This window comes from Paroedura picta, chromosome 8 (genome assembly GCF_049243985.1).
Source record: "Paroedura picta isolate Pp20150507F chromosome 8, Ppicta_v3.0, whole genome shotgun sequence".
In the NCBI taxonomy this organism is placed as follows: Eukaryota; Metazoa; Chordata; class Lepidosauria; order Squamata; family Gekkonidae; genus Paroedura; species Paroedura picta.
The window spans coordinates 52144832-52167722 of NC_135376.1; the positions used below are offsets into that span (position 1 = coordinate 52144832).

General features: G+C 38.2%; 1 protein-coding gene and 1 long non-coding RNA gene across 45 annotated transcripts in view; one reads left to right on the plus strand and one right to left on the minus strand.

Moving 5' to 3' along the window:
- The window catches only part of TCF7L2 (transcription factor 7 like 2), a 236691-nt gene that overhangs the window by 168995 nt on the left and 44805 nt on the right, over positions 1-22891 (plus strand). The window lies entirely within an intron of this gene.
- LOC143843541 (uncharacterized) overlaps positions 569-22891 on the minus strand; it is a 29865-nt gene continuing 7542 nt past the window's right edge. Inside the window, exon 3 of the long non-coding RNA XR_013233595.1 lies at positions 569-654. This is a non-coding gene — a long non-coding RNA (uncharacterized LOC143843541). The remainder of the gene's footprint in view (positions 655-22891) is intronic.

Here is a 22891-nt window from a genome sequence, read left to right on the forward strand (position 1 = left end):
GAGGAAGGCAAGATTACTCAAAAACTGCAAAATGAATAAAAAGACATTCACCCACAGGTGGAAGACAGTAATAAAAGGGTACAGGTGAATCTAGAGACAGCATTGCGGTTCCACTACTGAGAAGGCCATCTGCTGGGTTGCCATCTGCCTAATCTCAGAAGGTGGAAGCATCTGAAGCAGCCTCTCTGAAGATGACTGCAGTGGTCAGGTAGGTTTATAAGGTAGTCATTTGGAAATATTGATCCCAAATCATATAGGGCTTTAAATATTAGCACTAGTACGTTGTATCCAAAAACAAATTAGGAACCAGTGTTGATGGAACAGGACTGGAGTGAAGTGGTCCCTACAACCCACTCCAATCAACATGCTAGCTTATAACTTCTGTACCAACAGAAACATCTAAACATTTTTCAGGGGCAGCCTCACATATGTACATTGCATTAATCTGTCCAGAAAAGGCCATAGCTATCTAACCAGTTAAATTTGGTAAAAGGCAGTCCAGGGCACAACTGCTACCTGTTTAAGCAGCAGTAGGACTGAGTCCAAGAGCACCCCCAGACTACAGACCTGCTCATTCAAGAGGAATGCAACGCTATCCAGAAGGTAACATCTCAAATCCTGGTTCAGACCTCTTTCATCTTGTTGGGATAAAGCCTGAAAATGGAAGAATTGCAGTTTACTTTACAGGATAATATACATATAACTCAGTAGTGTGTACTCTGTACACCAGGGTTAAAAAAAAAAGGTCTTTCACTATAACTTAAAACACTTTTAATGCTTTTAATTCCAGGTGGCATATACTGAAACTGAATCAGCTTCATGTAAAGCAGGAGCTCCATCACTGAACAATAGTTGTTGAGTCAATGGTTCACTCCAATTGTATTATTTCTAGTATATGCAACTTCAAAGTTCCTTGTATTTTATAACTTTCTTTATTCTCCAAATTAAAATTGCCACAGCACTAAGGATCCAGAAACTACAACTGGTCCAAAACGCAGTGGCCAGGATCCTCACAAGCAACACCTTGGAGGGCCCACATTTGGCCCATTCTCCATTAACTACAGTGGTTGCCAGTTGAATTCCAGATCAGGCTAAAGGTTTTGGTAATTACCTTTAAGGCCATATGCAGTCAGGGCTCAGTGAACCTGAGGGACTGGCTCCCTGCCTATGCCCCTATGCCCCACACTCAGCCACCACCAACCTGCTAATGATCCATGGCCCTAAAGAAGCCTGCCTAGCCTCAGGCAGGGCCAGGGCCTTTTCTGTCCTGGCCCCCACCTGGTAGAATGAGCTCCTGGAGGAGATCAGGGTCCTGACGGAGCTAAAACAGTTCAGGTCCTGCAAAACAGAGCTCTTCCACCAAGCATTTGGTTGAGACCGAGAAACCAGCATCATCTACAGGGCCTCTGTTCCCTACTTCCCAAAAATCCAGTCATGTGTTCTGCTGTGGACCTATTCACATTGTTACAGTCTACTACCTCTGTTATAGTTTTAATGTTAATATTGTTGTTGTTATGAAAAACTAAGTTCCATGTAGCATTTTTTATGTTTTATGTAAACCGCCCTGAGCCTCAGGAGAGGGCGGTACATGCATACATGCATGGATGCATGGATGGATGCATGAATGCATACATACATACGTACATACATACAGTTGTATATACCCTTGCAAGATGCTCCGCCTTACCTTCAGCTCTTGTAGAGGGTCACTGTAAGAACATTCCCCTTACACTGAGACAATGTTTTTGTGGGAGTGGCGAAATTGATACAAGAGCATATATTGTTCTACTGCCCTGCTTATGTAGACATTCGTAGCAACTTGATTGAACCACTCCTTTAAAAGTTGCCAGAACATCGTGATGTAGATTGAGCAAAGAAGCTGCTAAGTGATGAGTCCCCCCCAGGTAACAGCTCAGCTGGCTAAGTTTTGTGCTGCCGCCATAAAAATCCGATGCTCTAAAGTAGCATAATTTTAAGTTCTACTTTATGATCTGTTTTAAATTGTATCATATTAAATGACCATATTCTTTTGGTCTTTTATGTATAACGACTGTAATAAAGTTTGAACTGAACATAAAATTGTATGGCAAATGGGGCAGACATACATACAAAGCACAGGAATGACTTATGCATGCACAGATTAAGGCAGAAGCGGCATTTGCTGATGAGATGTTTGCCATGTGTATGTATGTAAATTGACATTAGAATCAATACTTGCAAAATGGATTTATATAGGGATAAAACATTCCAAAACCTTGCAGTTGACTGCAAATTTGTATTTTACATTTTCCTGATGTTTTACATTCATGTTGTATATGAAATTTATTATATCTCAATGAACACACATGCTGCTAGCCCAAGCAAAGGAATGTACAGAAAGTTGTCAGGTAGTAAAATATATGTATGAAATCATGGAAGTGGAGTTTTGATTTAGAATTTATTCGCTAACAGTAAGAAATTTTCATAGACTTTCATTGTTACATAATGTCTAAAGTGACCAGAAATCTGGGGCCACAAGGTGGGACCCACTGCCGCGGCAGCGGCAGCAGGTGGGCCCTCCCTGCCCGACTTGCCTCAGAAGGCCGGCGCAGGCAGGCCCTCCCTCCCCCCTCCCTCCCTCCCCCCTCCCTCCCTGACTGGCTTCAGAAGGGCAGCGGCGGGGCAGCGGTGATGGTGGTGGCAGGCGGGTTACAGTAATTAGACATATTGTTAAGGGTATTTACAAAGAGCTGTGAGAACTCACAGTTCATATGAGATCCATAACAATTTAAAATGACTTTTTTATAAATATAAATTGGGATTGGGATGATGTGTATATTGAACTTTTCAGATTCTATCTCTTGTACTTACAGAAAGGTTGCTGGTAGAAGAGAACTGAGGAGTGATTTTTCATGATACCCTAGTCAGTGCATTGCTGTCCATGTTGCATGGCTTTTTATGCACTAGAACTAGGATTTGCTGATCCCAACTTTGCTTTTTTTGCAGGTGATAAAATTCTGCAGTGAAAGGTTCTCATACAAACAACGAAATGCAAGCAGTAGAAAATTAGCATTTCATAGTAATAGTTGCTGAATATTTAATGTAGCTAATGGCTTTTATTTTTGTCTATATTAAAAGAATTGGCTCTCTTATAACAAAAGACAATGAAAGAAATGTCTGTATATTAGAATTTTTGTTAGTAATGGGTGGGATCCAAACACTCTTCCTCAGTCGGTTTCAAGTGGAAAGAATTTAAACTTATTCACAGGAAGGAGAGGGGAAACTTCCTTCTTGCAGCATCCCTTCAGTCTTTATGGAATGTGGCTGTTAAGGAGTCTTGGGAACAGTCTTTTCAGGGACTCTGGGAGGATTCCACTTGAATGAGGAGATTGAAAGCTCTAATACACAAGCAAAGATACTATTTGTGCCAATTTGAATCCTAGAAAATATCAATAACAATGATTTCTTCAACAATCTAGGTGTTTTCCTGCCAACTGTCATCATTGTGAGCTACTGCTGATTTTTGTGTGTGACAACTAGGTCCATGTTTAGTGAAAATGATGCTCAAGGCAAGATCCATAGCAATGAGAGGGTTTCTGCCAATGTTCCAGGATCCATTTTTTAAGTAGAACCCTCCATAAAAAAGGAAGTGTGACCAAATTGATTCTCATCACTACCACCCCCAAGCCCTTGGTTCTTTCTTGTTTATTTCTGCCCCTTTAATGTTCACATTGATAAATGAGAACATTAGGCAGAAAATTGGAATGTTGCCATATCACTTTGCAGCAGGGTATTTGCTCCCGGAATAGGTCTAACTGTATGGCCTATCTAATTCCATTCTCTAGTTCTATTTGTACCCATTTCCATTCATTCTGATATCTCTTTTTAATAATTGCAAATGCCCTTGATGTTATATGCAGGTCGAAAAGAATGCATGCGTCTGGGCATGTGCAAAATGCTAAAACAATGAACAACCAACTGCCAAGCTCCTGTCCACTTTCCAAGTCTGGCATTAGGACTGGAGGCAGCATGCTTACATGCAATTAAACTCCTGTACCTCTTACAACAGAAAAAGAAGTACTTCACTAGGCCAAAACTACTGAGAAACAAAATATCTAGTCAAAGAGCTGAGGGACGTTAAGCTCCATAATGTCCCAGCACAGAAAAATACGGTTTGGGAATGGATCCAAATAAATATAAGCAACGAATATTTATTTATCTGAATGGCAAGACTTCAAGTGATCGGCACATCTACAGAGTAGGTTTCCCGCACTGCTCAGTAACCAAACAAATCAATATTCCTGTATTAGGCTGGAGGATAGGCAAGCAGGTATAACTTAGAAATATTCCATTTTAGTAATTACGGTACTGATTATCTCACTCAGAGCTTTCTAAACATGCTTATTCTTATAATAATTACCGTACATGAAAATGAAGGAAGGCCTAGAACAGGGGTAGTCAAACTGCGGCCCTCCAGATGTCCATGGACTACAATTCCCATGAGCCCTTTCCAGCTAATAGGGGCTCATGGGAATTGTAGTCCATGGACATCTGGAGGGCCGCAGTTTGACTACTCCTGGCCTAGAACAAAAAGTCAACGAGGTAAGCAAGAAACACCAAAAAGACAAAAATAATGACCACTGCAAATAAGTCATGTCACAATAACAGTTGATGGAAATTGAATGTGTTCAAGAATTCATTTTTCTTGGATTACATATTGATGAGACTGGTGACTGCAGTATGAAAATAAAACATCAGACTACTTTGGGTCACTCAACAATGATGAGCTTGAACCCTACATAAAAAAAGGAAAGAAAAGGAAGGGCATACGCCTGACTACCAAATGTAGATTAGTTAGATGTATCGTATTTCCAATAGTCATTTATGGTTGTGGAAGTTAGAGAATGAAAAAATCAGACAAGAGAAGTATTGATTCATTTGAACTCTGGTTTTGGAGAAGGCTTCTGCAGGTTCCATGGATGGTAAAAGTCACGAACAAGGAAATGTTTACAGCACATAAAGTCTGATCTATCAGAAACTCAGGCTCACATACTTCGGCCGTATGATGCGATCCAACTTATTGGAGAAAGTCTAATCTATCAGAAACTCAGGCTCGCATACTTTGGCCATATCATGCGATCCAACTTATTGGAGAAATCAATTGTGTTAGAACTGGTCAGTGGAAAAAGGCTGACAAAGAACACGGTGGCTGGATGCAATCAATATGGACACCAGCCAGAACATTACACAGCTAAAAGAAGCTGTGCAAGATCAGATATCATGGTGGCAGTTGTGCTATAGGATTGCCAATAGTCAGATTCTACTGAATGGCTAACATCATCATCATGTAAACTGAGAAGGGGACACTGTAATTAGCACTAAAAGCTCAACTGTGTTTTGTATGTAGCACATAATTAATTTTCATATTATTTTTAATGTTTAGTCTTAGTAAGTTGTTCCCATTTTTCACCAGGCCCTAATCTATAACATTGTCAAATATCACCCAGTGAGTCCTGGGGTTTATGAGGACAGGGACCTAACAACTAGCTGCTGATCCATGGTACTGATGGCCCTTATCCTAAAATTCTTGGCTTTGGGCCTGAGAAAGGCCTGCTTACTCATAAGAAAGTGAGAATAGGACTGTAGCTTTTTATTTGATAATCTTTAGCTGGATCATGACTGCTGATTAGATAATTGCTTGTGCTTGCTGAAATCTCCAAATTCTTGAAATGATCTTTATGTTTCATCTTTCTAATGGAAGTTTCCTGTCTATTTATTGAGAGGTTCAGCAATGGCAAAATTTACTTTTACTTGTAGCTGTTAGAGGTATATTCTCATATTTATTCATGTGCATGTCCTACATACATATGGAGTACCACAATACACAGCGTGAATGTGATAATTAAACGGTGGGTGATTTACTAATAATGTAAAGCTATCATCAGTTTGTTGACATTAATACTGTAACAAAATAAAATTTATACAGGGAAGTTAATACATTACAACACTTCCAAATATCCTACAAAATGTAATTTTATGCTATTTTAACTTGAATTCACCAACGTCTCTCAAGGATTCCTACCAGCGAAATGCTTTGTAGATAAATCAAAGAAATATCTCTGAGTACTGGCTCCCTAATGGTCTGGTTAATAGACAATTTGGGGAATACTAAGAAGTAAAGAAGACAGGTACAGAAGTGCCTTTTAAGATTTTGATGATGTATACTGCATATTTGCTTAAAGTTAGATGCCAGTTTAAATGAACCTAAAGCTGATTTTTCAGTAGTAGTTTCTGAACACTCAGACTCAAATCATTGGTTTAATTTTGTCTCCTCCCCTATAAATTCTGATGTATACATTTGAACGTATTACAGTCTGGATAAACAAGTAAGAAACTATTCCTTTCAACAGACACTAGAGCTATACAATGAAGTGTAGTTTCTCCTACCAATGTAGATTTAAACACTTATTTTAGACAGCTAATACACTCTGAAAACTATGATTAACTGTAATTCTGAGAATTGGCAGGATTAGAATTTGTAATGAATATTCAAGTCTACTACTTGGCCTTTAATGATACGTTTATCTTCGCTTCACTAATCTGAACCTCGAAGCCTGCACTTTTGAGTAATGTGTTTGCCTCACATTGGCCCATTATGCACAGCCGCCGAAACGGCGATTTCGGGTCACATGGAAAACGCGGAGGGGGAAGACGCGACGCATACCGGTTATACACGGGGCGGGGCGCGACGGCGGCAAAACCCAGAGTAACCGATTATGCACGCGCCGATCCGGGCGCCGCTTCTGGTTGCGCCCCGCTCACCCGGAAGCTGCGCTTTCTTCCGCGTTTCACTGACGCGGCTTTTTCGGCGGCATGCACCGAAGCTGCAGCCGGTTGCAGCCGGCTCCGTGCGTTATCCGTGATTTTAGTCGCCGCCATTCCACCCCGAATGTGCGCTAAAACCCCCGTGCATAATGGGTCATTGTCTCACATCAAAAATGTGCTTAATGTACCTGCAATTTGATATCTCATGCACAATTTATGTTTTTGATTCAATGAGATATTTTACGTTGCTTATATTCTTTTGAATTTTGAAATTATATGAACAGTAAGGTGGTGCAAATTCATTGCTATGTAACTTCATAGCATCACTTGTTTTCTGTAGCATAGATCAGGGGTAGTCAACCTGTGGTCCTCCAGAAGTTCATGGGCTACAATTCCCATGAGTCCCTGTCAGCGTTTGCTGGCAGGGGCTCATGGGAATTGTAGTCCATGAACATCTGGAGGACCACAGATTGACTTCCCCTGGCATAGACCATAGTTCAGATGGGTCTCATTTGCAAGTTGTCCATTAACACTGACCTGACTAATCTTTAGCAAAGGAGGTACCTAACAATAAATTAGAGGTGAAGATAGCAAAAGCAATATTGTTTGTACATAAGAAGTGATCTTTTCCTACGTAACTTCATCCAGAAGTCCTGTATGCAGTACTGTGTTTGTCTTGTGCTAGCTGTTGTTAGCTTTAACAGTAACTGTGAATAAATCTGCATTGATTGATAAAGTAAAATTGAATTGATATAAAAATAGAGCCTAGAAAGAATCAGAACTTCAGAGTATTTTAGCTTATTTGGTTGTTACCTATTTGGGAAATGTGGTTTTGTTCCATACTGATAACCATTTTTCTGCACAAATTCAGAGATCAGTATTCAAAGAAGTTTCTGTATATAATAATATTCCAAACAATTGTCAACTACTTTCAATACCTTGACTCTTCAGATGTTGTTGTTGTTGTTATGTGCGAAGTCGTGTCCGACCCATCGCGACCCCATGGACAATGATCCTCCAGGCCTTCCTGTCCTCTACCATTCCCCGGAGTCCATTTAAGTTTGCACCTACTGCTTCAGTGACTCCATCCATCCACCTCATTCTCTGTCGTCCCCTTCTTCTTTTGCCCTCGATCCCTCCCAGCATTAGGCTCTTCTCCAGGGAGTCCTTCCTTCTCATGAGGTGGCCAAAATATTTGAGTTTCATCTTCAGGATCTGGCCTTCTAAAGAGCAGTCAGGGCTGATCTCCTCTAGGACTGACCGGTTTGTTCGCCTTGCAGTCCAAGGGACTCGCAAGAGTCTTCTCCAGCACCAGAGTTCAAAAGCCTCAATTCTTTGACGCTCGGCCTTCCTTATGGTCCAACTTTCGCAGCCATACATTGCGACTGGGAATACCATAGCCTTGACTAAACGCACTTTTGTTGGCAGGGTGATGTCTCTGCTTTTTAGGATGCTGTCTAGATTTGCCATAGCTTTCCTCCCCAGGAGCAAGCGTCTTTTAATTTCTTTGCTGCAGTCCCCATCTGCAGTGATCTTGGAGCCCAGGAAAATAAAATCTGTCACTATCTCCATTTTTTCCCCTTCTATTTGCCAGGAATTGAGAGGGCCGGATGCCATGATCTTTGTTTTCTTGATGTTGAGTTTCAAGCCAACTTTGGCACTCTCCTCCTTCACCCGCATCAACAGGCTCTTTAGTTCCTCTTCACTTTCTGCCATTAGAGTGGTATCATCTGCATATCTGAGGTTGTTGATATTTCTCCCTGCAATCTTGATCCCAATTTGTGACTCCTGTAATCCCGCATTTCTCATGATGTGCTCTGCATACAAGTTAAATAGGCAAGGCGACAGTATACAGCCTTGCCGAACTCCTTTCTCAATTTTGAACCAGTCAGTGATTCCATGTTCAGTTCTCACTGTTGCTTCTTGACCTGCATATAAATTTCTCAAGAGACAAATAAGATGCTCTGGTATTCCCATCTCTTTAAGAACTTGCCACAATTTGTTGTGCTCCACACAATCAAAGGCTTTAGCATAGTCAATGAAGCAGAAGTAGACGTTCTTCTGGTACTCCCTAGCTTTCTCCATGATCCAGCGTATGTTGGCAATTTGATCTCTAGTTCCTCTGCCTCTTCGAAATCCTGCCTGTACTTCTGGAAGTTCTCGGTCCACATATTGCTGGAGCCTAGCTTGTAGGATTTTGAGCATAACTTTGCTAGCATGAGAAATTAGTGCGATGGTGCGGTAGTTTGAACATTCTTTGGCATTGCCCTTCTTTGGGATTGGAATGTAAACTGACCTTTTCCAATCCTGTGGCCATTGTTGAGTTTTCCAAATTTGCTGGCATATTGAGTGTAGTACTTTTACTGCATCGTCCTTTAAGATTTTGAATAGTTCAACTGGAATGCTGTCACTACCACTAGCTTTATTGTTGCTCAGACTTCCTAAGGCCCATTTGACTTCACATTCCAGGATGTCTGGCTCCAGGTCAGTAACTACCCCATTGTGGTCATCAGGGATGTTAAGCTCGCTCTTGTATAGTTCTTCTGTATAATTTTGCCACCTTTGTTTGATCTCTTCTGCTTCTGTGAGGTCACTACCATTTTGGTCCCTTATCATACCCATCTTTGCATGAAACGTTCTCTTCATATCTCCAATTTTCTTGAAAAGATCTCTGGTCCTCCCCATTCTATTGTTTTCTTCTATTTGTTTGCACTGTTCATTTAAGAAGGCATTCTTATCTCTTCTAGCTTTTATCTGGAATTCGGCATTCAATTGGGTGTATCTTTCTCTTTCTCCCTTGCCTTTCACTTCCCTTCTCTCCTTAGCTATTTGTAAAGCTTCCTCAGACAGCCATTTTGATTTCTTGCATTTCTTTTTCTTTGGGATGGTTTTAGTTGCTACCTCTTGTACAATGTTGCAAACCTCCGTCCATAGTTCTTCAGGCACTCTGTCTATCAGATCTAATTCCTTAAATCTATTTGTCACCTCCACTGTGTATTCATCAGGGATATGATTTAGTTCATACCTGAGTGGCCTAGTGCTTTTCCCTACTTTCTTCAATTTAAGCCTAAATTTTGCAACAAGAAGCTCATGATCTGAACCACAATCAGCTCCTGGTCTTGTTTTTATTGACTGGATAGAACTTTTCCATCTTTGGCTGCAGAGCACATAGTCAATCTGATTTCTGTGTTGACCGTCTGGTGATGTCCATGTGTAGAGTCGTCTCTTGGGTTGCTGGAAAAGAGTGTTTGCTATGACCATTGTATTCTCTTGACAAAATTCTACCAGCCTGTGCCCTGCTTCATTTTGTACTCCAAGGCCAAACTTGCCTGTTATCCCGGTTATCTTTTGGCTTCCTACTTTAGCATTCCAATCCCCCATGATGATAAGCACATCATTTTTGGGCGTTGCTTCTAGAAGGTGTTGTAGGGCTTCATAGAACTGATCAACTTCATCCTCTTCAGCAGCAGTGGTTGGGGCGTAGACCTGGATCACTGTGATGTTGAATGGTTTGGCTTGGATTCGAACTGAGATCATTCTGTCATTTTGGGGATTGTATCCCAAGACTGCTTTTCCTACTCTCTTATTGATTATGAATGCTACTCCATTTCTTCTGCGAGATTCTTGTCCACAGTAGTATACCTGATGGTCATCTGAATTAAATTCACCCATTCCTGTCCATTTTAGTTCACTGATTCCTAAAATGTCGATGTTCAGTCTTCTCATTTCTTGTTTAACCACGTCCAGCTTGCCTTGATTCATGGATCTGACGTTCCAGGTTCCTATGGAATAAAAATCTTTACAGCATCGGACTGTCTTTTCGCCACCAGTTACTTCCACAACTGAGCATCCTTTCGGCTTTGGCCCAGCCGCTTCATTCATTCTGGCGCTACTCGTACTAGCCGTCTGCTCATCCCCAGTAGCATATTGGACACCTTCCGACCTGAGGGGCTCATCTTCCAGCGTCATATCGTTATGCCTATTGGAACTGTCCATAGAGTTTTCATGGCAAAGATACTGGAGTGGTTTGCCATTGCCTTCTCCAGTGGATCACCTTTTGTCAGAGCTCTCAGCTATGACCTGTCCGTCTTGGGTGGCCCTGCACGGCATAGCTCATAGCTTCACTGAACTACGCAAGCCCCCTTGCCACAACAAGGCAGCGATCCTTGAAGGGGGATTCAGATGTAGATGCATGCAAAGTACCATGGACATTCAACTATTACTGATGAACCAAGGACTGATGGGATCTTGTGCAGTGACTCCATTGTATGTAGATACACATTCTCATCTAAAGTGATAGGTTGATGGGAAATCACACCGTTATTTACACTGTTCAGGATTAATGAGGATTTTGGAGATACATTGCACACCATGGAATGTGCTCCAGGGGATACCAACCCAGTCTGTGTCCATCAGCTGCCCTGTTTGTATGCAAGAACATTGAGCCTCAAACAGTGCATACAAAACAATGATTTCTGGATTGGTTCTCCATTTCCCATAAACATCTACCTCTGCACAGTAGCATATGTAGCAACCCTGTTCCATGGGCGCATATGAAGGAACTTTTAGTTTGGAGAACACTTTTGTAAGCAGTATAGAAAATCTACTCTAAATATTTGTGAAACATTTGGGCAAATTATATAGTCACATTTTCATCATTTTCTGAACACAGTTTTACCCAAAGCTTAGTTTTAATCATGTCATAAATGATCACAGGAATCTGTTTTATTGGGAAATAAATTTGAAATAGTTTCTAATTGGCATCAGAGAGTTGAAAGTTCAGTACAAAGGTGAGATCTAAGCTTTCTAATTAGATTGAATAGACCTAAAGAACAATTTGATAATTATACAGTATATACAGCAGCTTACATTTTAATAGACTACTATTCATGTTGCAAGGAAGAGTTCCACTGGGATCTTCTGTTTAAATACAATGTATGCAATTCCATATCTATTTTGTTGTTTGTTTTAAAACTTTATTTTTATCTACAGTTTTGGCTGAATTTATTATCAACAAAGCTTTCATCAATTTTCTGCTTGACAATGAGTCTCTTGTTTCAAATAATCTGAATTTATTTTTGACTCAAGTATAATTTTCACTTGCATAAAATTGTATTATGAACTTATTTCCTTCCTTCCCCCTCCGAACTTGTTTGATGCATCTGAAATGGAAGGATGAAGTAGAAGTTGCCACTTAAGCAGTGAAGGGTTATTCTTTGTAAATAATAGATCAAGAGCACCGGAGCTATATCTAATGGAGCTGTATGCAGCCTCCATTTCAAGGACAGTGCGTGGTTGAAAAAACATAACTGCAGTTCATCCTATCTGTAACCTATGGTCAGTTCTTTGCCACCGTCAGTCATATAGCATAATCAACTAGGCTATTGTTTTTAGCACTATTAAAAACCACTTCACCGAAAACTGGGAAAAGGATAGAATTTTAAAAGCAATACTTTTTTCTTTGAAGGAAACAAACAACCTTAGTGCAGGGAACAAAATCAGCTTTAAAAAAATCTAATGAGAATGATCAAATCTTTGCCCATCTTGGCATTTTAATCTAATCAGCAGGTTCAGTGCAAGAATTGTTAATTGACAATTAAGATATTATTTTGAATTACTTTACTTTCTCCATTAACAAGGATTTTTTTAGTTCATGTTCTTGTCTAAGTTCTACCCAATATATTGTTCTGAAAGTGTGTACCAGGCCTGATTTTGAAGGTGTTTTTTTCCTCTAAATAAACACTGTTTCTAGTAAATGCTGACTTGTTTTAATTGTTAAGGCACAATCCACTGGGAAAGTTCTTCTATACGAGTTCTACTGAAATCAATGGGAATACCACAAGAGCATGCACATTTGAAGGAATGTGTTCTTGTTTAGCTGCCATTCATTTCAGTGGAGTTTGTGCAAGAAAACTTCCCGGTGGATTTTCTTCCTAGATTCCAAACGTTTCTTTTGATACAAATAGAAGATTAGAGAGAGAGAGCGCTGTAGTCACCAAGAATCAATGTTTTATTATGAGGATCAATATGAAAAGCAAAAGGAGTATGATAATTATACTGTTTTGTTCACACATTTCTTAATTCTTTCAACTAAGTTTTGTACTTTACTGAAGAGAAAGGATAAGGATGAAGTCACATGGTTAAGAAGACTGACTTCTTTGTTCTGCTTATGTTATATTTCTTCAAACATTTACATAAACTAACGTGTATTATAATTGAAGCATATTCTTCCTTTGGTTTGATTCATATTATATCATATTACAAGGCATCATAAACTGCAAATAATCTATAATCAGTGGTAATTAATTTGCTGTATGAAATCTTTATTTTATTGATTTACTCAAATGCTATTATTTTTTCAAAAAGTATATTGGCAGTACTTCAGTGTTTTATTAAGCTACAGTAATGTTTCTTCTCAAACTTATCTCCTTTGTATCTGCCTCATATTCCCCAAAAGACAAGCTAGGGATCTGAGGCTCAGTGAAATATGTAGAGGAATCCCTTGTTTCTGTGCATATACAACCAAAATTTTACAAGCTCACTCACCAGTGAGCTCTGTCATCTATCTTTTCCCTTACCCAGCAAGGTTTTACTTGCTAAAGACATATATATATATATATATATATATATATATATATATATATATATATATATATATATATATATATATATATATATATATATATATATATATATATATATATATATATAATGATTAGCTATATTTAAAAGAAATCCTGTGATACGTCATCATACTTGTTCTCGGCACTCTATTTGGGAATTTGTTAGTCAGTGCCGGGAAAAATGTCGGGTTGACAGCTAATAGATATCTTGACCATCAATTCTTAAGACATTTTTGTCTTTTGTGACATTGAGAAAAAGACAAGGAAGGGAATGGAAGCAACTAAAAAATGTCAAAAGATCAAAAAATCAATGGGCTGAAGGAATGTGATCTGTTTATCAGGGTGTAGCTGCTCTTTCTGTTTGCATTAAGTCCGAGTGAGTGTCTTTGGTAGCCACTGAAGCTGCTTTCATTCACTCCCTAGGAGATGTAATACAAGCATGAAAGTTACAATGTCACAAAGCAGACACATCAGCAAAAAAAAAAAAAAATCCCGTTAAATCAAGTGTTTGGCATTACAGTTTTTCTGTTAAGACTACTATCTTTCTAACAAATGTATTGCTGAGTATTTCAAATTGACCATTTTGTTTATAGATGTTTAAGGTGAAGATATTTAAGTTCTTGTTTTTGAAAATATCAGTAAAATGAAATGGGTTAATAGTTCATTTAGTGGAAGTTCAAGACGATGATTGAAGGTGTTGCTTTCAGGCTTTCACAGATAGTGTAATGTCTTTGGACTTCTCACTTTGCTTTAAGGGAAGAGGAGTTGGTTTTATTTTATATGAGATAGGAAAAATGCAAATGTAGTGCTTTTTTTCCCTGAGTGTTGTTTTAGTGCTTGCTGCTGTTATAAAGATATTAGTTAGACTAAAGGCTGTTCTGCTCGTGTTTCCTTCATTTATCTAGATGTTGGTGTGTATCCTTTCCCCTCTCTTCAGTGATATGCTAATTTATAAGGATTGCTGAGTAGACAAGGCACTGGTCCAGTCTGGTGGACAAATTTCTCATCCCTTATAGTTTCTATGTGATAGGAAGTATGGCAGGAGCTGCATATTTTATAAACTTTCTATTAAAGTTATGGCATGTTATCATAAAAATGAATTGCGATACTTTGTATTACACTCTGGGATTGAGAGATAGACATAGGATTAAAAAAACAATTTCTAGGCATTTCTAGATGATAAATTTAATTTTCTTTGCTATTTGGAGGTCTTCTTTGAAAATGCAATTGTAATGAACGCATTCAGAACTGGAGAATAGATTTACCCTTGGCTTCAAATAGTTGACGTTATCAGGCTCTGTCATTCGTTCCTTCCTATTTTCGGGCTGCTAATTGATGTTTTTGATGTCAGCAAGAAAATTGAAGAAAATGTCATGTGTGAACCAGTGCGGAAGTTAATAAGATTGACTTCGTTGACAGAATTTACAATGAGCGCAGAGACCGCATAATGGGACCGCTGCGAATTCGTGTGCTCTCTTTGGAGTCAAAATTGACACCTCACGCTAGGCCAGCGGTCGATAGGAAGGATGGAACATTTGGGAAGGTTCTTAATCTCGTTTTTCCCCTCATCTTTCTCCCCCCTTTTTACCTCTTGGTCTGTAGAGCTTATTTAGTTGCACAAGCAGCTGTTTATCCAGAGGGCTACTGCTTTGGCCCAGGCCAAAGCCTTAGCTCAATCTTCTAGTGCCCCCAACAATGGACATTTTTTCTGCTGTTTTGAGTTTGAAAGCAAATGAGTCCTGAAAAGGTTAGATTAAGATGTGTCTTCAGGAATGATATAGTAATATCACATAGGGTCATTGCATATGCTTGGATTATGTGCAATAAAGCTGAAACGTAAATCTCCCCCACATAAAGGAAAGAAGCGGTATGGCATCCACAAAATGCCCAAAGAAAACAGAAGACACCATCAACACACTATTCCTACTCTAGATCCTAAACCACAATATCTTCTGAACTTGATATTTCACCAAAGTTTTCTTCAACCAAAACCAAATCCCAAATTTATACACAATACCAATGACTTTGCTATAATAGTTTAATTTTCCAGTAATATGACAAAGTTTATTAGATTTTTGTGTGTATAATTATGGAATGGATTAACTGAGTTTGGTTCAGTGCATCTGATTATTTTCTGGCCTTTAGGGAAATTCGCTAAACCCCTAATATGTCCACTACCCCCAAGCGGTCTTTTTTGAAGGCAGTGCACAAAATGCGGTCTCTACTTGCGGTTGGCCTCCAAGGATCTTCACTGAGAGACATTATTCTTGGAATATCCAATTAATTCCATGGGCAGTGATCAGTTAGCGCTTCTTCTGCCTTTCTCGCCATTTGAAATGCTAACACAATGAATATTTTCTCATTGGTCTGCGTCCCTCGGCTAAGCTGTTGCCGCGGGCTGAGAATTTCATCGACTGATGAGACCAGAGGCTGCACCGATAAAAGGTTACAGTACGTGATTTGCATGCCAATTGGGGGTTGCTTACATGAACTTGAAAGTTCTTTAACTTTTATTTGACTTTTTTCTACTATACATGATGATTTGTTTTGGCAACATAAATTGGCAGATACTGCACATTATGCTATTGCTTTTGTTTGAGAGTCCTTCAAACAAACAGGTAGCAATGTCTACTTCTTGGCTCTAATGGATCCTATGTCTGGTGACCCCTGAAGTTCTCATTAAGAAAAGTTCTGAGTTTGTTTAAAATGTAGAAATAAAGGACAAATATTTGTAACTTAGATTAATGTGTCAGTTCTACTGTAACACAATGTAACATTTCTGTTCAGCCATACTATAATTACTGCAGTAATGTTCTGGATATAATATGTAGATCATTTTTTAAAAGTGGGCCTTACTGTACATTTTAAGGAAAAATATTTATGTTCCCTAGATGAAAAGAGTGCAAGCCATAGGTTAACACATTTCTCTACCCTCGTTAAGGGTAACATGGTTCACAATTTGTTGGTAAATTTGAGGAGGGTCCTTGAAATTCTAATTTTCTTCCATTAGGCAGCGTTTGCCTTCCATATATTAAGGAATAACTGGACCCTTTAAAAATCAAAACCGTTTATCAACTTTGTCATAAGATTTCTGCACATATAATGCAGCAATCTCAGAGTTAGTAGTAGATTCTTAAAACTATTGTGACATTCAGACTGAAACAATATAAGTATTCTGTGTTTTTTCAAATAAAATATAACGTGTCTTTTGAGGAAGGAAGAATATGCCATCCTTTGCATTCTCTTCAGACATGTTTTATAAGGTATTGATAAACCTGATTAATTTAGAGGTAGAATGGAAATTGTTTTAGATCTGATAAGATATGTGAGAGTGAAGATAACGTTCATTCTTCTATCTTGTTTTGAAAAAGGAGGTGGGAGAGTGAGAGAGAATAGAAGAGAATTCCAGCCTTCTTGTAACTGTAATCTTAGAGGCTGGGTATTGCGATTGAAGACGTGACATATTCCTACTGAATAAAAATCAGGAGACCCTTTCCAAAATTGCTAGCAAAAGGGTCTAGTAAAGCTAGGTATGAAAGGCTCCCCCTTCCTTTCCCTAGCTGTCTATGAGCAGTAAAGCAGGTGGCTCCCCGTGGCTGACTTTTCATGACAACATGCCATTAGAAATTGTGGTCCTGTTGATCAATCCACTCGACATGACAGCTTTGCCGCAAGGCCTGGCTCTTTGAGCACCAGCGCTGTGGCTTTTCCCTCCTTTTTTCCTGCACTAATTGGTGAAAGTTTTTACTGTGCTTGTGGCATAGGAAATTCTTTTGAACATTGTCACAATCAAGTGTTGACTTCTTTAGAATTGCAAGTAGGTTAAGTGAGTATCAACATAGCAATATCTTTTAGGGCATTTTTCTCCCTTAATCTAAATTTTGTTACAGAAGAATTCAAAAAAGCATGGTGTTATCAATAGTAATATTTTGGTGTGACGTATGCAATTAAACAGCCTGTTTTCAAGGTTTTTTTTCCTATTATTCTACAATAATTTTTCCAGAAGCACTTTACTGGAAAATTCAAATGCATTAAGAGATTTCTCATTTTCTATGCCCTTAGTAAGAATTTAAAAGCAATGGCTGTTGCAACTGCTTTTAGTTAGATTTAAATTATTTTCATGTGCTGATGCTGTTGGAGGTATCTTTTGATTCCACCCTCCGATTGTACTAATACTGTCTGTCAAGTATAAAGCAAAGTTGCTATTCTGTTCCGCAAACACAGGAAGAAGTTGATTAAATAATATATATGTCTTCAAGGTCAAAGAAGCAAAGTTTGAAGAACATATTTGCCAGTGATTATTTAAGAAAATGCTTATAAATCTACTCGTTAATTTTAAAAAAATCATTAGGTTTATTGTGAAAAGGCAAATTTATAAATATATGAGATAATAAATCTCAAGGAATTTATACCATAATGTTTAGGATTTAAACATTGATTTGATCTGTGTTTTTCTTGGATCATGCTGCTTGCCTCTGTTTTGAATAATTATGGCAAATAATTCTGTTACCAATAACTATTTCTTGAAGAACATGTATTCTTAATTATTATTCAGTATTCACATATTGTATGAATATATGTGGAATTAGTACAGAACAAACAATGGGTCTTTGTTTCTACAACTGACTGAAAGGGGAATAGGTGAAATTTGCAAATACCTTTTAGTTTGTACTGTTTACCCAATTGTGTAACTTACAGCAGAACTCAGGTTAATTGTAGTACATGCCAGGTATTTCAGTTTAACTTTTTCTATATAAATGCTAAAAACATCTGGGGTAGAACATGACTAAGGATTTTTTTTTGTAAGTATAATTGCTTCTATAATTTTTGTTGTATTTCAGATGCCCAAATTGAATGGGGCATAAATTCATATAATTAATTTTGCCAATGTTAAAATCATTTGCTAAAATTTGCATTATTAACATTATCAAGTCGCTGGTTGGTAAGACATCAGACATGACGAGTGAGAAGGGCAGCTTAGGGAGAATTGGGCTTTAAACCCTCAGCAGATCGGAGTTAGGATCAAAGGCGCTTGTTTTATGTGGCTGTGTGAGACTTTGAAGTCTTGACTGCACCTACAGCACTCATTTCATCAGGTTCACTGGTGTCTTAATAGCAGATCAATAAGTTTCAAAGTCGGAGAGTTAATTTGATACTAGTGCTGATGCAGTCGTGCTGGGGAAGCAGAGAGAGGCAGAGAAAGCAGCCTATTAAGAACTGAAATGATAGGTGCCTGATGATGATGATCGGTATCCACAAAACCCCAAACTGTAAATATTTACCTTAAAATTTGCAAGTTCTAACCTATTATTAAGTGGGAAATGAGATGTTTGCTTTACAGAAGGAGACTGTAAACTAATGCCTCTGTGTCCTAAAAAGTGGCAGGTTCAGGACTACAACTGTTGAAGTAAATTGCCATTTAATACAGACTAAATGGACATAAAGCTGAAAGCATAGTATTTCTTATTGATATTTTGTCTCTATTAGCCTAAAAGAAGGTAAAAACATGTAGTAAAATGTTCATTTATTTATCATTCTCTACCCAGTATTCCCCTTCTGTAGTGCTGCTAGTTCACACGCACAAGATTATTTTAAGAGAGGCTACATAAATGTAAGCCTTAAGAATAATTATAAATATAATTATCTTATAGTTTTATTTTTAACTATATTAATATTCCACTTCCAAAAATGTTTTTCATTCTCAGTGCATAGTTTTCTTTTGCTTGCTTGTGCACAAGAAGGATTATATTGATATTTCATTATATTAAGAAATACTTTTTTCTTCTAGACTGAAGTAAGTCCCATACAAAGTTAAATAAGAGTTATTCTTTTATTAACTAGCATTTTCTTGCTTTACAACAGTTTAAATTTAAACACTATTCAGGAAACAGTGAAAACCCTGTATATCTAAAGATCAGAATAGTTCCGAAGCAGTCTGTTAAAGATAAACTATCAGTGGGGGTATGGACAAAAGACAGTTGATAGTACCCATCAAAACTGCATACAGACAGGAGCAGCACATATATATTCACAAATGAATAATCCCCCTAAAAAGAAAATCCGTTAAACAAAATCATAAGGACTTTTCCATCTGTATGTATGGCAGAGGTTTTCTTGCACCAGAGGTCAACTTCACACCCTTTTGGAACAAAACTCTAATTTAGAATGTTCATCTAAGGGTTGATAATGGTATTAGGGGGCCAGTAGGCTGGTCAGTGGGAGCTGTAGATTAGCTCAGTAGCCACAGCAGCTTTACCTAGACCCCCATGATTCATTGGACAGATTAGCTATCACATCTGTCATTTTTATCCCCTTTTCCCTTTTTACCATATTTTAAAATAAAGTTCCCCAAAAAATGAAAGGGGGGGGAGGCTTAACAAATGTGATCTTGGAAGCAATCGCTATGAAAGAAACCACTGAAGGTATGCTCTAAAATACGTCTCTAAAAATCACATGCTTAGGTATATAAATTAAGTAATAGATTGATCTTTTTGTAAGTGTATGGTTGTGAATCGAACAGAGTGAATACAGATATATTTGTTTTAACAGGTAAGCGGCAGCTTTTAAGATTTAATTAATTTAAAATAAATGGATGTTGAATTGTTCTAATATTTAAGCTCTGCTTGGTCATTTCTCAAAATCTTTGAAGTATCCGTCCCCATTTATCCATTGACTCTTTCTGTTTTTATGTTTCCCTTAATTGTCATTAAGTGGAAAGATCTGTTCTCAAAATCAGAAGTGGGGACCATATTGAATTAACACATTTTCTCGCTTTGAATCCAATAAAGAGATTGTGTTCATCAGCTAGTTAGTTCATGGTTATTCTTGGATTCTCATGTTGTTTCCATTGTGATTGTTTAAAGAAAGATGTCACCACTGAAAGGGAATTTAAGAGTTTCTGTAAATGTAATGGTTCATCCAGAATAAAGTGAGTGAGACAGTACTCAGGAACTAGGGAATTGGAGTAGAAGGAATTGTAGCTGATGAAGGTGTCTCTTGTCAAATTTGTGTAGGAATTATTTACTGTGCTGTCTTTTCTGAGCTGCTATAGTAGAAGTGAAGACATGGAAAATACTCCAGATGGGATGAATTGGTCTTTCTCTGTTATTTTTTAAAAGGAAAAAGAGTTCAGAAAAAGTAGTCTTTTGCTTAGAACAGTATGGATAAATATCTGGACAGCTGTTGAAAAAGAATTGGTGTATGCATTTTTAAAAAATCTAACAGCAACCAGAACTAACTAGCTTGAATGGTATATCTCCGTCTCTCCCCCCCCCCCCAATGATCTGTACTTCATTAAAAGAGTATTAATCTGGTTCCCGGTCTCTTGGGAGACACCTTAAGATGATGATATTGCGGGGGTTTTTCCCCCTGAATTGTTAAAAAAAAAAATTCTACCAGATTTGGTCCCTGTCAGTCAGAAATAATTGTGTTCTTAATCTTGTCCCTGATGGATGACTCGGAGTTCAGCAACGGGCCAGCTCCAATGACAAATACAATATTAATATTCATTAACTGCTTTGACAATGCTAATTTTGATGCAGTAGTAAAGGACCTTCCAAAGTTAGCGGCCAAAGCATCAGAGCTACGCAAGGTGGCAAGATAATTTGTGCTGGTTTGCTGAGCTGAAGGCTTTTAAAGTCTATAGCAAAAAGCTAGGTACCACAAACAAAAAAGAGAAAGGGAAAAAAGTTCTGAAGCATTGGAAGGCAGGGCGGCGGAAGTAATACGATCACACTCCGCTAAAAAATTTGACACCTCTGATGCAGTTTCTTTGAGTGAAATTTCTACAAAGTTGCAACAAAAAAGCATAGCATGGTAAGTCAGCACATTTGTGATTTTGTTTAATCTTTTTGATCTTTTCAATTATCGCTATTTGAAGATCAATAGTCATTTTTTCCTACTATGCTTAGAAGATGCGCAGCGGTGGTTTAATATGTGTTAGGACCATTCGCTTTAAAGGAAGACATCTGCAACTTTCTGTGATTTTTTACTTAAGCAATAGCGAAAATTATATGCTTAGTGCTTCTGCTTTTTTGTTCTCTTTACCAAATATGCTATACTTTTTTTAAAAAGTTATTCTAAAAATATAATTCATTTATTCCTGTTGACAAGAATTTTGGGTTAGATGAATTTTTGTGCGCAGGAAAGAAATTGTGGAACTACCTTCTATCTTTTACTGGTTTTCTCCTATTGAGTGGCATCAAATAGCCATTAAAGCTTAATTTCCCTGACGAACAGCAAAGCTGTGCTTTCACCAAGTTAGGTGAACTTTGGAGAACTGAAATCGCCTTTATATTTGCCTAGTCGGCAAACAAAATATCTGCTTTTGTTCTTTTGACTGAATATACAGGGTTTTGAGGAAGGGGGAGAGAAATGAGAGCTTCCACCCCACTTTTGTGGATTGTTATTGAATCGGGGAGAGATGCAGTATTGTTCCTTTCCCCACCAAGCGAGATAATTATATGAATGGAACTGGACTTGAGCATCTTTTCTGAAGAGCTGGCATTGCTGATCTGGTTCCCGTGTGTTTGTCTGTTCAGTGCAGCTCAGAGTGGTGAATGGCTTAGGTAGGGTGCTGCCCTCCAGTGGATCAACCAACGGCAGTCTTAACACACATCATGTAGGTATATTAATATAACAAGCGGCAGCATGCTTGAAACCAGGCAGCGTGAAGCATCCTGATTAAAACTGTTGTAAATGGTAAGCTATACATTTTCTCCTTTCACACAAGGGCTAGAAGAACGAAGCATTGCTTTTAATGTGTCTGTCCTGATGTTGTAATTTCTATTGCATGTTTATGTTGCATGGTATTTTCTGTTACTTTCAAGAATTTTAGGATTGATGATTTAGAGTTTAGCAAAGAGTTTTTGAATGAAGAAAAATTGCCTTTCAGTTTATGAACTTTAACATTACTAGTGTGATCTTTGTAGCTGTTACTAAAAAATCTTACGTTATTTTTTCTCTCGGAGGTGCACGATATTTTATGTTATTTGGTTCTGGGCTTCTGACAGGTTAAGTAAGGCCATCTACTTTGTTTTACACACACACAAAAGTTGTCTAAAGGAAGCAGACTGTTTGGTAGTTTTCCTACTCTTATAGAAAACGTCTTGGCAGCTACAGTCTCCCTGTTGCCATTGATATTAAAGTTTGTTTTAATGTATGTATAAAGAATCTAAGAAAGTACAGTATGAATAGCAATCTCAATTGGTCTAACTGCCACTTCATTGCAGTGAGAGGATTCCATGCCTTCACAGGAAATAACACAGATGCCTTTACTGCTTTTTAAATATTTGTTCCTTAATTTTATATTTCCTTTCCTAGGGCTGTGCTTCTTTTCTTTCTTATTCTCTGTCTCGCCCCCCACCCTCTTTCACACACACACACACACACACACAGGAATACCTGGCCCTACAACACTAAGCATTTTGGGAAATTTTCATTGCAGGATGTTAACCAGGTGAATT